This window comes from Conger conger, chromosome 14, assembly GCF_963514075.1.
Source record: "Conger conger chromosome 14, fConCon1.1, whole genome shotgun sequence".
NCBI classification, from domain to species: domain Eukaryota; kingdom Metazoa; phylum Chordata; class Actinopteri; order Anguilliformes; family Congridae; genus Conger; species Conger conger.
The window spans coordinates 4,208,416-4,221,301 of NC_083773.1; the positions used below are offsets into that span (position 1 = coordinate 4,208,416).

At 40.8% G+C, this 12,886-nt stretch overlaps 1 protein-coding gene across 2 annotated transcripts in view; it reads right to left on the reverse strand.

Annotated features, from left to right (window-relative positions):
* Positions 1–12,886, reverse strand: part of LOC133109737 (metabotropic glutamate receptor 7) — a 212,547-nt gene that overhangs the window by 198,688 nt on the left and 973 nt on the right. The window lies entirely within an intron of this gene.

Genomic DNA, 12,886 nt, shown 5'->3' on the forward strand with positions numbered 1-12,886 from the left:
GTGTCTGTGTGGGTTTCCTCCGGGTACTCCGGTTTCCTCCCACAGTCCAAAGACATGCAGGTTAGGCTGATTGGAGAGTCTAAATTGCCCGTAGGTATGAGTGTGTGAATGAATGGTGTGTGTGCCCTGCGATGGACTGGCGACCTGTCCAGGGTGTATTCCTGCCTTTCGCCCAATGTATGCTGGGATAGGCTCCAGCCCCCCTCCCCTGCGACCCTGTTCGGGATAAGCGGGTTCAGATAATGGATGGATGGATGGATCTCTTCCGGGGGTTGTGCGGAGTGAATGCGTGACTCCCACAGCCTCCTCATCCACACACGAGGTGCCCTGACGCATTACGGCCCTCCTTCTGATGCCTGACGCCATGGTTACCAGATACACCTAAAGCCACTGGGCCGCGGGCATGTCAGCATCACGCCTTCCGCTCGGCTAGACAGCCTGCAGACAGAGAAATCTCACACAAAGGGCAGGAGGGCAAAGGACAACGCCACACATGGGCATCCTCTACTTATATACACTGCGCATGCACATTCTTACATCCGCATACAGTACTGTGCAAAAGGCACCTGTATAACATTTTGTACAGATAAGATTCTTACAGAAATAATTCAATGAAAGGTCCTAAATAAACATACTATCCGATATTTGGAAATCCCAAATGTGTTCTTTTATACTAACACACACACACAAAAATAAACACACAGATAATAAAGTCTAGGATGCCTAAGACTTCCGCACAGTACTGTATAGAAGATAAAAACAAAAAGTAGACGGTAGTAAAGTAGTCATTCATTGCAAGAGATTCCTCCCTCCCGCAAAAGTCCACGTTACAAAAACAGAGTGAAAACCTGCAAACACTGACATAAGATCCCAAATGAATCATCGGTTCACCACCAAATATAATATGATATGATCTGATATTAATACTTTATTGTCTGATGACACATTCATTTATCTCTCATCGTCAAGTGGCGCAGTTTGGCATAGCTGCAAACATGAATGGCAGATACGTCCACACAAAAGACACATCCACCTCCTTCGGCAGGAGGACTTCAGCATGAATCACCAGCACTTGAGAACGCAACTAGTGCACTCAGCACCCTGTCTCACTGTTGTTTACGCTCATTCTACATTCCTAAGTCCCAGAATAGATGGACGCTGTTGAATCAGAAGTTGTAAAAGCTTATTTAATCACATGATTTGTATTGATACTGTAGGCCTACGGTTATATATATTGAACTCGTGCTATGCAGTGCGTCAAATATATCAAATAATAATATAATACATATAATATAATAAAATCTGATGTTACAATCCAATATGGTGTCACAGTCACAGGCAAGAAAGAATGCAAAACTATCAACTTTTGCCAAGCAAAACTCTTAGTGGTGATGTAATACGGAACATATCTTGTAGGCATGTGCCAGTAGCCTTGAATTATTCCAGTAAGGATCTTCCACATATGGAGTCAATGTTCTTTGTGAAATGTTGCAATCCTACAGTAATCCCATGCGATTCTAATCCAGAAACCATTTAATGTTTTATGCAAAAGGTGCAGCATGTCCCAATAATGTTCAGAGGCAGTCTGTAGCATTCCCCTAGAAACGGCATGAATACCACTCTCCGTGTGATGACACATGACTCTTACTGTGATATTAGCATGCAAGATAAGTATGCTTATTATTGAATAATATGATTTATACTTTATTAACTATTAGAAGCAGATAAATCCCATGGGAATAGCGACACAGAAGCATCTCCTCACCTCTTGCACAATCATATAAAGTATAAATATATAGAATATATCTAATATTATATTTAAAATGTAGTTCAAACATAATATAAGGGTGCTGCGGGAGTGAGACTGTTCTCCAGGAAGGTGTAAAACGGACAGGCAGGAAGCACCATAGGGGACCAGACTCCTTTAAGGTCAGCTTAATTGCCAAACTGTGTTTGTGCAGTCACTTCGGTGAATTGGCGGCATCGTGACTAAGCCAGGCAAGGCATTCGCGTGATCTAGTTTCAGTCATGGTCATGCGAAACATCAAATAACAAAAATCCCTTTTAAGTGCAAAGGTCACATTAAAATCATCCGTATTCATTTATTGGTATCTAGCTTCCACGTGTGGAATATAAATTGCTTCACCGTGGCATCAAAAAACTATATGCCAGCATATTAGCGGTACAAAATAGAAAAGAACATGAAACAACCTGCCACAGCAGTTCTTGCAGTATAGCTACAGCAGAGAGTGGCAGCAGTTGAACCATAGCACAAATTCAAGCGCACAGCTCGACCAACAGTCTAATGCTACAGCCACTACTCTGCCAGGCTCACTTACAAACCCATTTTGTGCAATATATCAGATAATGACAATGAGATCATCCTATATATATATATATATATATATATATATATATATATAACACTCGATACTGGAATTATATGCTTTTTTCTTTCCTTCTGCCGACAACCCGTGCTCACACAAATACGTCATATAGAAGTTTTTAATTTCTTATTTCATTCAACTGCCTTACTGTAACTGTAAATTTTACTTGACGAGAAGCTCAGAAACTCATTAATTTATAAGTGGTAAATTTTTTCAGCCAGTTTAAGAAAATACGCATACGCCTGTGTTAATCACTGCTGTCTTGCTAAATTAATAGCCCATTTGTTTATAATTGTGGCTTATCTTTTGACAGGGATAAATTAATTTATGTCTGGTTTAAATATGGGGATAATTAGAACAGTCAGAATTTTTTCATATCCCCTTTTCCCAACCACCCAAAAAACACCAGAGACGTGTGGCGTGATTAAAATCAGCTCATCCATCAGCCCGGAAGCAGGTATCCACCACAGTGTCAACCGCCCATTCAATAGCTGTTAAAAACAGCTTTTACTCAGCATTGCAGTAATAGTCCACGTATATTTCCCCGTTTGCATATCTGCGGAATGTAAATGAATGAACTCCTTGCATTTACCTTCACAGTAGATTCTATCAACTGGCATGCGACGCGTGAAATCTGAATGTCACCGCTGAACAAAACGCAACTCTCTGCGGTCTCGGAGGCAAACTGCCTCTGACCCCGCGTGACTGCAAAAACGACAACACAATAGACTACGCATCCCATCATGCTAATTCCAAACCGACTTTAGCGTGTTTATCTCGGGCGGGACGCGTGAGGCGTTCCCTGGAGCGGCGGACTCACGATCCCTCCTGCGCCCCCTCACCTGTGGCCCTGCCTCTATCTGTCACCCTCTCTCTCTGTGCGTCCTGCCTGTCGGGACGAAGGGGCGGAGCAGGAAAAAAGGAGGGCGGACTACCCCCCCACTGTTCCTCTCCATTGTCACCCCTCATCGTTATGGAAGGAGTAATTGCGTTATCGGATCACGATAACTCTCCTCTGAACCACGGTGCAGTCGCTGTCACGGAAGTGCCACGCTCTGTTTTCCGCGTGAACACGGACGCAAACACGACCGGCAAGCCAGCAAACGCTCGCAAGATGAATGAGCTTCTATTTCCCCTGGCCGGTACATCCATCTCGCCTAACCTTTTGGGAAAGATTTGGAACATGCCCTTGTAATTTAGTTTTTTGCCCTGTAATTTAACTAAATATTTCACTCTGGCCCGTTTCTTTTTACTTTTTTTGGGGGGGGTTTAAATCGTGTTTTCTGGAGTGTGCAGATTTGTGAATTTCACGCTGCCTTCTGTGGGACACCACGAGGTAGAACTGACATCTGTGCCTTAAAGATTCCAGATGAGCTGAAGGGCCTTAGGATGAAACGCACCCACAATGCACCACTCTCTTCTTCTTCTTCTTCTCTCATTATCTCAGCACATTCAGCCCGTCTCAATGCCTTACCCCATTGCCAGTTTGTCCTGTGTATACCAAAAGGCGAGTTATAAAAAATGTACACTATACCCAAATTATATAGTGTACATTTATAAAAAAAATATTCTAGACATGCGGTATGCAGGCATGCTTTTGCAGAGGACATGTCTTGTTTGGCAAGTTGCTTCTTTCTGCTTTGTCTCCTCTGCTCAGCATTTATGCAGTCACCTTTCTCTTGCTTCACTGCCTCTTCTTCCCCCAGGTTTCTCCACCGAAAACAGAACCACTACACGTTGCTCTCTGGCCTGAAACAGCTGGACTTCACCCCACACACCTTAGTAAGCACGCTACACACGTATGCGGTGTGCATGCACTCGGAAAATGTGCTTTTAATTCGATTTTAATTCTATGATTATTTTTGTTTGCTGTGCACTCTCCGATGAATTGTGTGTCTACACTTCTGCTTGCAGGGGAGAGTATACTTTACCTGGTCGCAGTGACATCAGTAAACACATTAAGCTTGTCATTCGGTGCTTCATGTTGTTCTAATAGAATTCAATGTTTGATAGCTATTTGCCCTTTCGACTTGAGCGAAGTCTTTTTAGGCACAGGGGAACCGAATATGTGATCAATAGCGTGATGTTGTTTCCTACAGTGCATTCAAGACATGGTACAGATTCGCTCTACAAAGAATGAAAAACAGGCTGTGAACACTTTTGTGTCAGATGCATACTGTAAACACTTCCTTCTCTATGACTCATCAAAAAATACATATTTTTGCATCTATAATGCTGCTGATGATGATGTTGATGATGATGATGATGATAATTACTGTTAGTATTAATAATGATACTATTACTACTACTACTACTACTAATAATAATAATAATAATAATAATAATAATAATAATAATAATAATAGTAATAATAATAATAATAATGTGAGCTCTCCAATGTAATTCATCACATGCTAATGTCATTTTCCATCATATTGGGGAAACCTTCAAGTAGTGAGCAGCCAGGCAAATTGAGATTTCTCAAGTACCGTAAATAACTTGCAACATCGATCTCTCCCATTGAGTCTCGCTCTAAGTTCACTTTGATGGGAACTTGAGAAGAAACAAGTAATGTGCCATGTTAACAATGGACCTTAAATGCTTTCACTTGCCTTCTAAGGCAAAGATTTGAATGCTTTGATATTTCACTTGCTCTGCAAGTCACATTAAGAACTTGAAACTGAACTCGTCCATTAGAGTTTGTGGAGGCAGAAAAACAGAAAGATGTATATTTTGCCTTTATGCACAGTGCTGTTCGCATTGAGTTATTAGCAAAATTACTTGCTACATAAAGTAATATCCACCAATGATTAGCATCATTAGCATTGTTGTGTGCTTGTGTACATCTATATACAGTGCCCTACCCTATGTTTTTTTGATTTGGCTCTTCACAATTTTAGAGTTGTAATCACACAATTCAATTGTGGTGATTCACAGCTTTTATTAAAGGGTTTTTTTTATATTATACATTTTGGTTTCACCAAGTATAACTTGTTTCTACAATGCTTGCAATTACTGAACTTACCAGGTTTGGTTATCTCTGATGTATTTCTCAGCCTCATAATCGCTTCCCTGACTGTCAGTGGTCATTTTCTTAGGCACCTCTTTGGTCCTCATGTTGACAGATGCCATAAACAGACGCTAAAGGCAACCCGGAAGCCTAGCGTCGCGACTAAATACTGAATTCTCCTGCAATGGAAGCAATTGAACACACCTGTCTAATCAGAAACACCTGTGAAGCCCTTTGTCCCAAACATTGTGGGGCACTGAAATGGAGGGGTACGTATAGAATGTTCTGTCATTTCTACATGGTGAAACCAAAATGTGTAAACAAACCCTTTAATCAAAGCTGAGAATCAGCATTTTATCCATATGTGAATTGTTAGATTACAATCAGGCCCTCCATGATATGCAATTTCACAATTTTGTTTTACACTGATCTGTTTTCTTTAATTTAGAAGTAGTGGCACCTTTCATTAAGACCTTAACGTTGAACCGGTTTGACATGATTTGCTGTTGAAAATTATTATTTATATTATACCACATTCAACTACACTCTCTGCTAAAGTGTATTATTCTCCATTCTCAAAAACGTAACATCTTGTTTGAATTATCATTACCTCTCATTCCTCAAGCTATTGTTGAACTAATTCAACAGACTTTAAAGTTGAACAGTGAAATCCCGTCAAATTCAAAGACATTGTGAAAAATTAATACGAATGTCCTTTGCATACTGGCTGGATACTCAGCTTAAAAGTATCTTTATCCGTGCTGTTAGCATTAAAGTCCATTATTATCGGTTAACAAAAGAAGTGGTAATAGTCAAAAAAGCTGGAAGGCTTTCTGAAAGACCTGAACACATTCAACCCTGGGACTTGCAGCAAAGCACACAGCGGTACATGAGGAAAAAAAGACAGTGACATTTTACAATGCATTTAATTTTCTTCTCCAAGTTTATTTTGTACTGCTGAATCTATAGAGCTTACAGCTACAGCATGATGAAGGCCTCATTGGTGTCTAGCAAAGCTGTGAAACATCAGAGCGTTCTGCCCACAAAGTGACTTGCAGCGGAAACGCAGGGGGTGAACGCAACGGTTTCCGGCATCCCTCGTCCGCGCTAAAGTTCACACGGGCGTGAGCGCAAGAGTTCTCCGCCACTTCCTCACAGAGATCACTGCATCGCCATACACCGCATGCATTATGCATTGTGTTTGTGGCATCTGTGTGTCAGAGAATACCATTAATTATTTATTTATTTATTTATTTATCTATCTATCTGTCTTGAGCAAGGATTGTAAACAGAATAAACAAAGTCTTCCTGAAGTTGGAAAGGAGGAAAAAAAACAAAAAAAATATTCTTATATAATGCGCATAATTTCATGTTTGGGAGCAGCAGCATATTTCTCATGACAGCACAAAATCCAGACCATAGAGTACATGCGATTGAATCATCATTAGCCCTGTGTCTTTGTCTTGTGTGATGCATTCTGGGACACATTCACCGCTCCTGGTGAACGCCTGCGACAAGCTCTGTTCATTTATTCGCCCAGGTGAGAGTACAGAGGACATCCGTTCAGCAAGGCTCCATAAGACAGTGGTGCAGAGTGAAGGAGCCACAAAAACGTCGAGGGAATTATCAGAGCTGAATTAACCTCCAGGTGAGATAAAATGTCCATTAGCTGAGGGAGCGGAGGTAAGAACAGAATAATTGATTCTCCTGTGGCTCAACAATGAGTATAAGTCACTGTTAGTGTGCAATAAAGGTAGGTATAAGTAATGAAAGGATAATATGATAAAGTAGAAATGTTAATATAAACACTGCTTGCTTCAGTTTTTTTTTTTTTTTTTTATGTAATCAAAAATTTTCAGAATTAAAAATGTGGAGACCCCTGGTCAATTAAAATGAATCTGTATGTGTTCGAAAGCAAACCTGCACTCCAAAAGGTTCAGAGTTAAACATAAAACAAAATTATTTATTTGCTTTTTAATTTCATTTTTTACTGTTTACTAAAAGGGCCCTGAGCAAAGGTTTGGGAACCCTTTTTTATTATTCTTTATTACTTTTTAAAAAGATGATTACTAAGGCCCAGACCCAGGTGATTTACTCGTTATGGCTTCAATGATTCAGGTGAGTATAATTCCAGGGCTGAACTTTTTATTCTGAAGTAAATCCATGACTTCTAAAGTATCCAACTGCAGTGGGTTCCTCTAAACGTTGTCCAAGGATTTCAGAATGAAGATGGTTAATTTTCACCAAGGAGAAGGCTAAAAAACTCTCTCAATGTTTCAAACTGCCTATTTTCACTGTCAGAAACATTATTAGAAAATGGAAGATAAATGGAACAGTTGAAGTCAAGGCAACGTCTAGAAGACCAAGAAAGATTTCAGACAGAATGGCCCGAGACCTTGTGAGAAATGCTCAGAAGAACCCATACATCACTGCAAACGAGCTGCAAAAAAAGAGTAGCACAGGTCTAGCTGTTCACAGGACAAGAATACAATGCACTTTAAACAACAAAGACCTACATGGCAGAGTTGCCTGAATGAACAAACTCAACAAAAAAAGAAGCATGCAAAAGAAAACATTGAGAACCCTGAAGCCGTTTGGAACATTGTGCTTTGGACTGAAGAAACCAAAATGTAAGTTTTTGGCCACCACCAAAGAAGGTATGTTTGGAGAAAAAAGGGTGAAGCCTTTTTTAACCTTTCCAACTGGGAGGCATGGAGGTGGAGCCATTATCGATGTATCAATCAACAAATATCATAAATTCTAGAGGCTAATGTTCAAAGGTCAGTCCAGACATTGAGGTTGAAGAGAGGTTGAGTATTCTTGCAAGACAATGATCCAAAGCCAACCATGAAGTACCTCCAGGCAATACGGATGAAGGTTTTGGAATGGCCACTACAGTCCCATCCATCCATCCATCCATTATCTGAACCCGCTTATCCTGAACAGGGTCGCAGGGTCTATCCCAGCATACATTGGGCGAAAGGCAGGAATACACCCTGGACAGGTTGCCAGTCCATCACAGGGCACACACACCATTCACTCACACACTCATACCTACGGGCAATTTAGACTCTCCAATCAGCCTAACCTGCATGTCTTTGGACTGTTGGAGGAAACCCACGCAGACACGGGGAGAACATACAAACTCCGCACAGAGAAAATTCTAAAAGCGAGAAACGACTCTTAGCTGGCTACAGGAAGCATTTACAAGCTGTTATAGTTTCCCAAGTTACAGAGTACTAACTGACAGGGTTCCCAAACTTTTGCACAGTGCCTTTTTCCTTTTTTATTATTTTGAAAGGGTAATAAATGTAAATAAAATGTTACATTTCATTAAGATTTGAAGACGTATCATGTTTAAAGGTTGTACCATTTAGATGTCAGGTTCGTTTCAGTTCACTGAAATATTAATTGTAAAAGGATTTTTGACCAGGGGTGCCCAAATCTTTGCACACTACTGTATCTGAGAATTAATTTTTAGATATACAGTGAGCATCAATGGATAGTGACACATTTGTGGTTATTTTGGTTCTGTAGTCTAGCGCTTTGAGATCTAAAGGATACAATGAGGATTCAACAATTAATGTTGAATTGCAGACTGTCAGCTTTAATTTGAGGGTATTTTCATCCATATCGAATGAACTGTATATAAATGACAGCATCTTTTGTACATGGTCCCCCCCATTTTAAGGTACTACAAGTATTTGTTGAATTGGCTTCGCAGATGTGTTTCGTTAGGCGGGTGTATTCATTTGTGTCCTTAGTGAATGCAGAAGACAGCTGTTGCTGTCTAGCCTTGATTCTAGACTATGCAATTGCCTTTGGAGATTTTGCCTTTGTTGTTGGCATATGACAACATCAGGAAGGCAGCAGTGTCGATGAAAATTAAGCTGGCCGTCATAAAGGCTCAGAAATGAAAATCAGGATACATTGCAAAAACATTTTTGTTTGTTATTAACAAGTAAAAAACAACTGGTGAACTGAATTATGTCAAAAGACCCAGTAGACCGCGGAAGACTACTGTAGTGGATGACCGGAGCATACTCTCTATGGTGAAGAAAACCCCCTTGACAACAGCCCAACAGATCAACAACGCTCTCCTGGATGCAGGTGTAGATGTGTCAAAGTCTACCATACGTAGAAGACTACACCAGCAGGACTACAGAGGGTAAACTACAAGATGCATGCCACAGATAAGCCTGAAGAACAGAGAGGTGAGAGTAAAGTTTGCTAAAACAAAAAGCACCTGAAAGAGCCACAGGAGTTCTGGAGTCTTGTGGGCAGATAAGACAAAGATTAACAGGTATCAAAGTGAGGAAAGTGTGGAGAAAAAAAGGAAATGCCCATGATCCAAAGCATACCACCTCATCCATGTTTGGTGAGGGGGTGTTCTGGTTTGGGCCTGTATGGCTGCCAGTGGAACTGACTCACTTGTCTTCATTGATGATGTGACTGAAATTGGTGATGACCGAAAATGGGGGATACTATGTACAAAGGGTTCTATCATTTCTAAACGGCTCATCCGATATGGATGAAAATACCCTCAAATGAACAGTCTGCACTGCAACCTCACTGTGTCATTGTATCATTTCAAAGTCAAAGTGCTTGAACCAAGTACAGAACCAAGATAACAAAAAAAGTGTCATTGTCCACTGAATTATGGTGCTCACTGTATGCTCAAACGACACACAAGAGCATGCATGTAATATCACTTGATATTACATGTCTGAAATTCCATCATGTAATCAGGTCAGAAGTACTTATTACATTTTGCAGATAAGACCAAAACACTAGTGGTATAGGTTTGGCATGGACTGGTATTTAGGCTGACTGTTTTTACAACACATAAACATTGGACATTTACCATAGGTCATTGCTAAAATTCACACATTTGCTTACTTTGAGAAAGCGTTTGCCAGTACATCTACTAGTAAACGCGCATGCTTTATTTTACTTTCAAACTATGCCTTTGAAACTCTCTTTACACTGCAACTGGGGGAAGAGAGAATGTCTGTGTGCATGTGTGTGCTTGAAAGAGAATGACAGTGAGATGATCTAAATCAATGGCGATCCATTTAAAGAGGGAGTAAAGAGAATTTTACAGCATTTTTAACAATGCGGTCAAGCTCTATGATCTGTGGCCCCCTCTTCATCTGATAAGAACGGGGGAGTCAGAGTCCCGCGTCCCGAGCCCGGCGTATTCCCGTAATGAGAGTGTCCTGTCAGGCCCGGGGTTCCTCAGAGCCGCCTGCCATTCCCAGCCTCGGCCCTCCATTCCGAGGGAAAAACAACACACGGGGGAGAGAGGCCTCCCGACTGAGTGCGACAGTCTGGAAATCAGCAAAGGCGAGCGGCACAAGGAGGAACTAGAAGCAGAGGAGCACATAAAAAGTGCCACGAAGCCCCGGGGACCTGGATTAATGGAATTGTAAACTGCAGCTTTGTAAATTGTAGCTGGTGGCACGAAGGAGGCAGGACATAGGAGGAGGGATTTGTTGTGAGCAAGCTTGGTTTTTTTTTTCCCTTTTTTTTTTTTTTTTTTTTTTTTGGAAAGCAGCTAAAAGCATGCTAAGTACTTTACTAGCATTGAATAGCATCCATTTAAATAGCCACTTAGTCCAGTGCTTTGCCGTGAATAAATGTTGGGAAAAATGCACTGTGATACCGACAGCCAGAGTACATGCTTGTCGTGAGTGCAGAACTTCGGTTTTTCCAGCTGGCTGCAGGTTTCTGATGTTCTGTATGCAACTAACAATAGAGATATCTTTCTGTTAGAAAATGAGCTTCCCATTTCAGAAAGGAATACAGAAAGACTGAGAGAGTGCGAGAGAGAGAGAGAGAGAGAGAGAGAGAGAGAGAGAGAGCCAGATGAGAGAGTGGGAGAGATACTTTTAGACTGTCTTCTGGGCTGACAGTATATTGATGTCCATGACCACACTCATGACTGTTACTGTATACTGTATAATTATAACATTTGTTTTTGCCCAACTCAAGTGAAAGTTTTGTCAGCAGATGGATTTGTTTGGGACATCAGTTGGTCAGACCTGACTGTGCTATTCATATCTAGCTCCATGTGATGCATAACTGAATTATCATTTGTGTCAAATATATTTACATGGAAAGGCATTCGTCCATCAAAATAAATTAGCCAATGTAAATTTCTGAGTGGAAAAAAGACTCATCTGGTCTCATGTGGCCATTCTTACAGTAGGCCAATAAGTCCATTCAAAATATTATATTTCAGGGTTTGGCTTCTGGCAATTGATACAGCAATGGGAAATCCTTTTGAAAATGCTTTCAGATATACAAGCTAATATTATTGTTCACACTGAACATCTGCATTGCTTGTATGTCCAGGAATAAATGTGCAAAACTGCCTGCCTGCAGTTAGATATGTATGTACCCTGACTGATGCCTCACTCTGCACACCCTCCCCAACACACACACACACACACACACACACACACACAGAGAAACACACACATGACAAATGTGTTGCCTAATTGCATTGTTTTTCTCGTTTTTGTTTTCATACCAGATACTGGCCACTCTCGTTGCTGGGTCAATAACGTCACAGCAGGAATCTGAAATACATCAGGCCTAATTACGTTTCACTACAATTACATAATCTCCGGAACGCACTGTGCATCCCCAGCTGTATCTTTGCAATATCCGAGCACAGAGCAGTATGCAAAGCTCTCGCAAAACTCGAGTTCCTTAAGGTTCCGAAAAGCATTCACGTCTATCATGAAAAGGAAACGAATTATACGTGCAAGGGCTTAGGTATGAAGTCAGATAGAAAGCATCGCTACACGCGCGTTCTCGCCGTTAGATGCCATTTTTCTAATGCGCCTTAAAGTTTAATGTGTTCGGAAAACGCAAGCACTGACGCACCATCAGGACCGCGAAGGAATTTATGTGAAGGCCAGCGGTGGGGAAATGGAGCTGTTCTTTCAGCACCATCGCTGAAGCGACAATCTGCAGGTGCGTCGACGTCAAACGATATCGATTTGTCTTATTATGACATAACATTTTCAAATCATTCTTGTCAAACCAGACTGCATCGCGTCGCCTAACATCACGTTTGCATTAAATGATCTATGTTGCGAAATAAGTTATTTTACATTTGTTTTTAAACATTTGATTGGGCTATATTTATTATTATTTATTTGAGGTTGTCTGTGTATTTGGTCATTTAACACATTAATACATGCATGCCTTAATTTCCTGATGCCTTATTTAAAATGAAACTGAGTTCCAACCTTTGATGAAAGGAAACCAACTGCCCGGACTTTCGTAGTAATGAATACCATATTTCGCACACCAAGCCCTGGAAATGTGAGTAATGTTCCTGAACACGAGTTTGTATTTAAAGTGAATCAAAAACAGTCAAGGGTGATAATTCACACTAGCGTCTTTCAAAGAATACAGCGTACATTTCCAATTTCAAAAACATTGAAATATTACTGTTGTATTTCGGTTAACGCTT